Source organism: Gekko japonicus, unplaced genomic scaffold, assembly GCF_001447785.1.
Source record: "Gekko japonicus isolate JY-2015 unplaced genomic scaffold, Gekko_japonicus_V1.1 scaffold3823, whole genome shotgun sequence".
NCBI classification, from domain to species: domain Eukaryota; kingdom Metazoa; phylum Chordata; class Lepidosauria; order Squamata; family Gekkonidae; genus Gekko; species Gekko japonicus.
This window is the reverse complement of record NW_015171011.1, coordinates 49034-59003: the sequence shown is the minus strand read 5'-3', so window position 1 is coordinate 59003 and position 9970 is coordinate 49034.

Genomic DNA, 9970 nt, shown 5'->3' with positions numbered 1-9970 from the left:
GCTCCCTAGGCTCTACCCCTCAAATCTACAGGTATTTCCCAACCCAGAGTTGGCAACCTTGTAACTGGCTATGGAACCGCTTTCCAGACCCTTGGAACCCAGAAGACATGGCATAGGAGGAGCTGCTTTTCTACCTTAGCTGCCACTGCATAACCCCAAATCAACATAAGTCAGGGGTGGAGAGAACCATACCTATTACCATGAGGCTGTCCTTCCATACTAGCCACTTGGGTCAGCAAAATGACTTGAGACAGCCCTGCCTTATAGTTAAGCAGAAGGAAATAAACATGGCTCTCTATTGTCCCCTTCCCTCTGCCGCCCCACCAGCCACAGTTGGGGCACTCACCTGGAGCTTCCTTCCAGAGCTCGTTGTATTTCTTCCCACAACGGGCCTTACTCCTAGTAAAATATAACTCCCAAGGATGGAGCATGGCCTTGTAGTGTCCTACAGGACCACTGGAAGTCTGTTGTGATTGTACCCATTCCTTTAGATGGGAGGAAGTAAAGTAGTAAACTCAGGGTCATGAATGTAATGTCATTTATGTGGGAAGTAATTCTGTTTTGCACTATTAGAAAAATTACAGATTTCAGCTTTTCCTTGATGCAGAACTTGGATTTTCTGTGTGCACCATTTTATTTTTGAGCGTTGGAACACATAACTTCAGGAACTGCCCATTGCTTTGCTCCTTTCAAACAGTTAGCCACATTTCAACTTTCTTGCAGTTAACTTGTTATATGGGAAACACAATGTAAAATTAGTTGTCTTGTAAACTCTGGAGCCAATTCAGCAAATGTGTCAAGATCCAGAAAATGTACAGTGACAGCAGGTCAATAGCTTGCCTACATGTGAATTGGAGCAGGATGCTGAAACTCTTTGAGTTCCATTTATTTGATAAGAGCACTGGAGAGATTTTTGAAGCTGTGAAACCTGGGACACAATTTTGAGATAGACCAGGCAAATGAATTGACCCCTGTTTATTTTGGCTAGATAGCCCCTCAGAATATGAGGATGTGGAGTGACTAAAAAAAAAATGCTGAAGAACTTTGATGGTGCGTGTTGAGGTTCCAGTACTCTTAAACATACAAATAAGATATGTTTGTTTGTCCTTAATGTTTGTATATTTTTGATTTTTTAAAAAATAAAATTCTATCCCTTTATGGGGTAGTTAAAAAAACAACAACATACAAATAAGATAGACATGATTTGGGTGGAAATGCTTGAACAAATGATCCCAGTCAGAATTTGGCTGCATAAATAGTATTATTCTCCCTAATTTGAATTTTTCTTCTGCATTCCCAATTATGGATTCAAAATCCATAAACAAGAATAAAGTTTTAGGAGTATTTGTTAACATTGCTTTCCCAAAGTGAAACGGATTTTTTCCCCCAATGAAAAATTCAAATTATCAACCTATAGCATATTTTGAATTCACATAAAGCAGAATATCATCTATAATTCAGAGAGCCGATCATGTGTGCCACACATAATTTCTGCTGTTATAAATTCCCTTATGCCTGGTTGGGGTCACCTGTGGGAAGGGAGGAAGACCAGGCAGGGCCTGAGGATCCTATGGGGGCAGGGAGCTCAGCCAAAGTAGAAGCCACAGGAACTGGGAGAGCCCCACCCAGGAGAGGGAGCCCAAGGACTGGCTCCAGATTGAGATTCCAGCCAGACCTACAGACTTACTGGGGAAACAGCTGGAGGAGGAGTGAGGAATTCACACAGTTTTGTATTGTAAAGAGGAGCCAGAATTAATGGACAAGGGGATGCATGGCAGGCTGAGGAGGAGCCAGTTGGAGCCTGTCCCAAGTAACAGGGCTGAGAACCCGGTCTGAGGCCACTGAGAGAGGCATGGCATCCCTTTTGGTGATTACAGGGGTTGAACTTTGTTTGGCCTTCCTTTTGAAATGTTAAAATAGCAAATCTAAAAAAAGGGGGGGGGGAATCATCATACTCTGTGAAAAGCGCAGTCAGTTGTTCTGGAAGTCCATGCATGGGGGCGGGGGAAAATGTCAAACCCTTCCCACTCCCAAAGCTCCTTGGCTGAGATCCAGAGACCCACCATGGCTAGAGCAGCAGGGTAGGGTTTCCTGCCACTACAAACAGCTCCCTGTGGCTTTTTGTTGCTGCCCTGAACAAGGGGCAGGGGAAGGGGACTGAAAGAGTAGCCCAGTGGTAGTGAGCCTAATGCGTTTGGGAGAGCAGGGAGGAGAGAAGAGAAAGGGGAGGGTGCGGTGTGCCCCATCCCTTTTGTGCACACTCGGCTACGACTCGCGCTCTTGCACACCCCCCCCCCCCCCCCCCCGCACAGGTCACAAGTGACATTAACCGCAATTAAGCAAAAACTGTGGGGTTTGGTTGCAGATGCAGAATGCATGGTTCGCATACTTCGTGATTCCTGGGGGAGAAATCCGGAGGTGTAGAGTCACAAGCACTTAATCCGGAGTAAAGGCAAACAGAATTCGATGTGGAGAGACGGTGGGGTAAATATGCATGCGGAAATGGCCTTGTCGTCTCATAAGCTAACATGTACCTGTATACTCTTATTTCTCCTTCTACGTCATAGCTATTCTACCCTTCCAAGATTGCCTTGTTGAGCCAACCCAAGATGTAGAGACTAGACTTTTTACAAAACCTGACCAGATCTAAATAACTTTCTGTTTCCAAAAGACTGTAATATCAGAAGAAGGGTAACAATAGGAGAGCCAGAATGGCACCGTGGTTAACAACATGGTTTTATAAATCTGTCCCTCATTAAATCTCATCTGAGTCATGAACTCACCAAATAGCCATAGGCAAGCTGCTCTTTCTTATGAAATATACTGGGTTCGACAGGTGATAGTGATCAGCTCAACTGGCCCTTAAGGGGAGTGTGCAGTTTATTAGTGTTTCTATCAGGTTGGTAAAGGTGAAGCACTTTTTGAGAGAGAGAAATAAACAACAGTGTTAAAGGCCATTTATTAATTTCAAAAATGAAGATACAGTGTCATGTCCTAACACGTGCTTGAAGAAGTCCACTTCCCCCTCCTACTGCAGCCTTACTTGTCCCTTGAAACTGTGCTCCTTCAAGTCACTGGAGTCCCAGGAACAGTATGTGTGTGTGTGGTGGTGGTGGTGAGGAGTGGGCGGGAGTCTGCAGCAGAAGGGGAGAAGTGGCAAAAATTGCCCTGCCCTTCTGTGCCAACATAGATGCTCTTCCTCTGAAGGAACTGCTGTCTTCTGCCAGAACAGCACCATGGGATCTGAGCCAGTATTCTTACACACAATGAGGAAATGCCTGTTTGGACTGGTATTAAAATGTATTCCAATCTGTGCTGATTCACGTGGTATCATAAAAATGAGTGCCAGTTTGGTGTAGTGGTTAAGAGCATGGACTCTAATCTGGGAGAACCGGGTTGGATTCCCCACTCCTCCACATGCAGCAGCCAGTGTGACCTTGGGTCAGTCACAAGTTCTCTCAGCTGTTCTCTCAAGAGCAGTTCTCAAAAGAGCTCTCTCAGCCCCACCTACCTCACAGGGTGTGGGGAGGGGAAGGGAAGGGGATTGTAAACCACTCTGAGACTCCTTCAGGCAGGGAAGGGTGGGATATAAATCCAATCTCTTCTCTTTTTCTTCTTACTAAATCTGTGACTCTCTTTTGCCACCTCAGTGACAGAGTTCAGGCACTCAGAGAAAGAACCATGAAGTCTCCAGTTCCTTTTTGATGATGTCAAGTCCCTCTGTGATCTCCAGTTCCTTTTTGATGAATGTCAAGTCCCTCTGTGTCTTTATTATCCCTGATTGCCCTGGTGAAAGAAAATCAGTTTAATCAGGTGGGCTTCCTGTTTTAGGATTGTGTCACTTTTCAGGGGAGGGGAATCCCTACAAGCAACTGTAACAGACTTCCAAAAAAGGGTAACTACCGTTCAGTTCCTAATTTTAACTACTTAAATCCCTGCTAAGCCCATGGCTCCTACTGATTTTCCCCATTGTTAATCAATGCCTAAAGCTTTATTCTAGTTCTCAAAAATCAGATTAACAGAATAATGAGGATTTAAAGTCACTAAACTATGCATACAAGGTAATTTACTTTTCAAATATCCATGTAGATTGGCCCAGACCCATGAAAAAACCGTACTCACGGCACTAGCAGTTAGGCACAGCCGGATCTCATTTGGTATGGGCTTTGCTCCTTGGCTGACCCTGCAGAGGGAAACAGGAAGAGGCCGTTGGCCAGCTGGACAACAGGCTGTCTAGAAGGAGGAGGAGGAGGAGATTGAATTTATATCCCACCTTCACTCCCTGAAGGGGTCTCAGAGCAGCTTACAATCTCCTTTCCCTTCCCCTCCCCAGGACAGATCCTCGTCCTTCTTTTTTTTTTTTTTTTGCTTTTACCTGCCTCTTGCCCCAGCCAGTTCCAATGATAACCTAGGTATAAGAACACACGGGGAGGGAAGGACAAAGTGAAGTTTACCTCTCTGCTCATCCACATTATGGACCCCACCTCCGTTGCCATCAACTAGCTATGTGGTGGCTTATTGTCTAAACAGTCAAATTCAAACAGCCAGGTTCAAATCACGCACGTGTCAGCTATGCTGCCACGGGGGTTGGGGAGTTCATTCTGTATCTTGTTAATTGTTATTGCATTCCTATCCCTGCTGTTCTGCCCTTGCTGAAACGCTTATCTCTACAGATGTGCAGGAGGAGGTTGTGATGTCTGGGGGGCTCCTATGTACCGTGAGAGACTCCTGGTTCTCAGCTTTAGCCACCAAATGGTTGCCTGATTTATCCCTCGCGCGGGAAAGTGCCTAATTGGCCCATGCCATGGGGGGAGCATATGAATACCCTATATCCTATTAGGCTCTACTGGTTGCCGCCATTCTTAACAGTGCCTGTGTTACTGCATCTATAGCTTTGCAATAAAAGTATAACCGTTCCTGAATGCGTGTATTTCGTTGTTAGCTGTGGGTTCTGACAGCACGTAATCTGTGGGCTGGTCTAGTCAGGGTGCTGCCACCACTTGAGGTTTCTTTTCCTTTATGCCAGCAGTACACTCATGAATACTTTGGGAGATGTTAACATAGCATGGTAACTAAGCAAATGCTGGACATAAGGCTTGATTTAGGGAATGGGTGTATTAAGATTTAAATAACAGAACCAATTTCAACTTAAAATATATTAGGTAAAGAAAAGTATTTTAAAAAGCAGCACTAACTACTGCCCTCGCATATACCCTGTTCAGATACAGGGCACCAAATGTTTAACAGGCTGTTCAGAGGAATGCAAGCAGCTCAAACATCCCTGACTGCTGGGGAAACATGACAGTGCATGCACAGTCATGTGCTCTTTGCTTGCAGCTACTCTCATCCTTGCCAACCTAGAAGGCAGAGACAAATTATTTGAAAGCAAAAAGGAGGACAAAACGACACTTTTCAATTTACACGGACTCCTTCCTCTGTCTCTGTGCACCTGACTATGACAGTTTACGCACTGGCCATTAATGGTTGCCAAGCCGTTCCACTTCAGATCGATTTGTTCAGGAAAGTTCTTTACACAAAGTGGCATTGCCCACCCACAACGTTAGGTGATAAATCTTGCAATCAGCTCCGGCAGTCACAGTCGAGATCGCCAACTGCGCAGGTGCCAAGTGGGTGTAAACTGCAACACCAAAAGATACCTACTAACAAGGCACAGCCATGCCAACCAATGCTCCCTCTAAGCTGTGGAGTCTTGTGAGCAAAAATGCTACTTTGTGAGCCACTGGCACTAAAGTCATGAGAGAGCAATTTCGCTACTGCATAAATTAGTTTGCTCTGGAGCCATTCTTTCTGAGTGAAGACAAAAATGTGTGAGCCGGAGGCTAAAAAACTGTGAGCTAGCTCATACTAACTCAGCTTAGAGGGAACACTGCACACTTCCTTACACACTTCCTGGGGCTTAAGCAACTACTGCAAAGGCGCAAAACTGCTCAACTCTGCATTTGCATCAGACATCAAAGAGGAAAAGTGATGTAACCTGAAAGATATGATCTTTCAGTCAGGAGAAATGGCTTTTCTTGCTCCCTACTCTAAGTTTATTAGCATCACTATTTCACACTCTGGCAACTGTTCACATCCTAGCAATTTCTTTAAGACTATTCCAAGGAGAAATTATTTTTCCACCTGAGGATGAATTTAGACCATGCTGTTTTTATAAAATGAAACTGAGATTTCAGAGTCTCTATCAAATCTTCCGTGTTTCTTTACATATACAATTTTGAAGCGGTTCTCTTCCCCCCACCCACAGAATAATCAAGAGAAAAGTTAAAGTGTTTGCAGTCCATAAATCTTCAGAGGCTCTGCAGCTTTTATTTAATGAGCATGCTAACTTTAACTGTGATTTCCATTTAGCCAAATTGACATTTGCCTTTCATGTCAGTCAATTACAGTTGTCCATTATTAGTGCTATTTTTCTCTGGATATATAAGAATTTTACACACTTGGGGAAAATTTCACACGTTTAAGTCACACTCTCTTTACCATTTGACAGAAGATTATGGCAAAGTTGTCATCAAAACGTTTATTAATCTGAAGTCACACAGCTAAACCTGCTCCAAGGCACCCTTTCCAGTTCAGTTTACATGAGCTGCTATCAGTTTTACAATCAGTAATCTGGTCCTTTCCCAACCATTTCCTTTGGTTTCTTTTGAGAAGGCAAATGCAATTCCTAGATTATGAAAGCTAAAATAGGAAGGAAGTATCCTTGCTTTTAAAAAGAAAAATTGAAATATTGTTAATGGAAATTTCACAAAATTTTCAATAAAATGCACACACCTGAAGTAATATGAACTCCATGGAGGTGCTAAAACTAATGTGAGGGAAAACATTGATTGCCCGTAAAGGATACAGCTCTGATCTTCTTCAAATAGCAAAACTGCCTTCAGGAAATTGCTGAAACGGGTAAACATTTCTGGTGACACAACAAGAAGGGCCAACAAAATATGGATCATTTATAAAGCCAGAATATCTCTTCGTTGGCTCTTTGATGCTAGTGAAAATTTATAAATCGGTTTATATTGCAGATTTTGGTTACATAACTCTTTTACTCAGTTCATGATGAGTGTTTTATGATCTCCGGTTCTGTAGTTCTTAGGTCAGTGAAGTAGGTTAAAACTGAAGTGGTACAGGGAAGCTATCCAACGCTTGCCTTTTCCAATTTTGCCATTTGGGGTAGGATCCCAACAATAATTTCCATTAATGTAAGAGGGGGTGGGTTTTGCTCATTTCCCCCCTTCTGCTGCCGACGTCTCACTTGCCCGTTATGCTGTCCCCCGTCCCACAGGAGCAGCATTTGGGGGGAGTTAGTAGATGGCAGCAGAAGGGCAGCAGAAGCACATTAAGTTCTGTTCCTTTAACAGAAGTACCTTCTGCTAGTGGAAATGATCAGATCTCTCTCTTTCTCAATCATCTGTTCTGTTTTGATAGCAATCTCCAAGGGAAGCATTGCTCTTGTAATTCAATCCAAACTTAGCTTTACCAGCACACCCCATAGTTTTCAGGGACAGCTGAAGGCGTGGAGAAGACCAGACCAGACCACTTGCATACTGTTTGCAGGGGACAGGCTGCATGTACCTTCATCTTCAGCATGCACACTGTGCCATATGGAAAGCCATCGTTCACATGTATGAATGAGGCTAGGGCCTCCACATAGAGCTTCTACACCGTGGTCCTTCCATGACCTTTCCCCATAACACATTTCCTTGGGAACTTTATCAGTGTAAGATACATGGGCCCAGGCTCATCAGATCTCAGAAGCTAAGCAGGGTCAGCCCTGTTTAGCATTGAGATAGGAGGTCAGAGGCAGGCAATGGCAAACCACCTCTGAACTTCTCTTGCCTCGAAAATCCTGCTGGGTTGCCATAAATCACCTCTGTCTTGACTGCAAAAAAAAAAGATACATGGGACAGAAAGAGCAAATCTTTAAAGATTTTGCTTTGCTTTTTAAAAAAACCAGTCTTGGCGCAGGGGGCATATGATCTTGCTCCACCCCACACATTCAAGTACCGAAACAGCTGTTTCAGTACTTGAAAAGGCATGGGGGGGAGACAAGATCACCTGCCCCACCCCCTGCCCCATAGAACTGTTCAGAATCAAGCTCTTGCAGCAGATTTTACATGGTCAAATTCTTCTGTAAAATGCCATTGGTGGCTGCAGGTGTAACTGATTGCGTAACATGTTGTTTGGGCCTGAGAGAGTAAAGCAAGAATATGGACATGTATGGTTAAAAATGAGATGGGTCCATTTTTGCAGGTTATAAACATTATGACAGGACTGCCACTCTAAGCCATAAGCCAATTCTCTCAGAAGTTCATCATAAGACACACTTACTAGTCTTTCTCTGGCACATCATGGGTATAGAAGTATGAGATGTGAAAATAAGTTACTTGCTTCTTGAGAACTTTGAGGCGTTTCTGCTGCATTTGTGCTCATTTCTTCACCACTACTTGTAGTCCCGAACTGCAGCAGCTACACTGATAGCAGAGAGGCTTCTTCCTGAGCAAGTGTCTCAAGAACTGGAGGACCATTCTGTCTATCCTGATTTTTTTTGGCTCCCCGCTATAAGTTCCATCTCTTTGTTCTACCTTGTCTTATGGATTCTCTTCATCTTTGGATGTGGTCTGTTCTTCCCAGCTGCAGGTAGTTTTGGTATGGTCCCTGTGCATGCAGGCCTTCACTAGATAGCCAACTGGCAGATAGTGGGTTTGCCACTGTGAGCCAAAAAGCTCCCTGATGCTGGCAAAGTGTATCATCTACTCAATAGCTGTTGTCCCAAGGTAAACTTTATATGCTGAACTCATAACGGAGAATCTATCTTCTCCTTTTCATGATGGTCATACATTTAACTTGGCAGGTGGCATCAATTTGCACTCAGGATCATATGTCCATGGAAAGAAATACACTTTGTGTATTTAACTAAACCATCCAAATATGCCTTCTTCATTTAGCCTGAAGTCCCTAAAATTAGCTCGGTGGTTCTAATAAGACAGGATGTTGCTGAAGGTATATATGCATACATGGCACTTCATGTATATTTCATGGAACATTATAAGTGAAAACAATTGGTGAAAATTACTTTGTTTTCTTTCCAAAGTAAACAGTCTGTATTATCCAGCATAGTCAATAGTACTTTGGACTCCTGCAGAGGATAATTTCCAAGTTGGGGAGAGCAGCAAAAGTGTACAGATGCAGGATAATGTATTCCTATTGTCTTGTGTGCTTGCTGCGTGTGCAGTCTGAAGCAGGGATGTTAGAAAACAATTTCGAGTCACATTTCCAACTTGCAGATACAGTACAGCTCTCAGAATGCCAGCCAAACAGCTGCGCAGGTCTAAACCCAGCCAAACTTATTGCCTTGACAGACATGTCTTGATTCTTTTTGTCTCAAAACTAGTTTTGCACGAAAGAGCATTTCTAAGTGGAGCTAATGAAGTCGTTGGGGGGGAAAGGGGCGTGGTGTAGCCCAATCTTGTCAGACCTCAGAAACTAAGCAGGATCAGTCCTTGGACGGGAGACCACTAAGGAAGTCTCTTTAAAGGAAGGCCACGGCAAACCACCTGAGCGTCTCACTTGCTATGAAAGCCCCTTGCTGGGGCTGCCATAAGTCAGCTGCAACTTGACAGCATTTTACACACATACAATGAAATCATTTCATGTGATAGACCATCATAAACCCAAGAAAACTAGGAGTGGATAACATGTAACCCCTCCCCCCGCATGCACGCACAAACACACACTTGCATGGAAGATCTAGCCTTCAACTCCATAGTCTTATAGACAGGGGTCATTTCGTAGAAAAAGAGCTAGGGGAACTCATTAGCATAACTCATTAGCATATGCCACATCCCCTGATATCACCAGAAGTGTGTCTTAAGGCCACACACCCCGCCCCCAACGTTCCCGGCCGCCACTGCCAGCCTTGCAGCTCCACTGCCGAGCCCCATGAGGGGCCCGG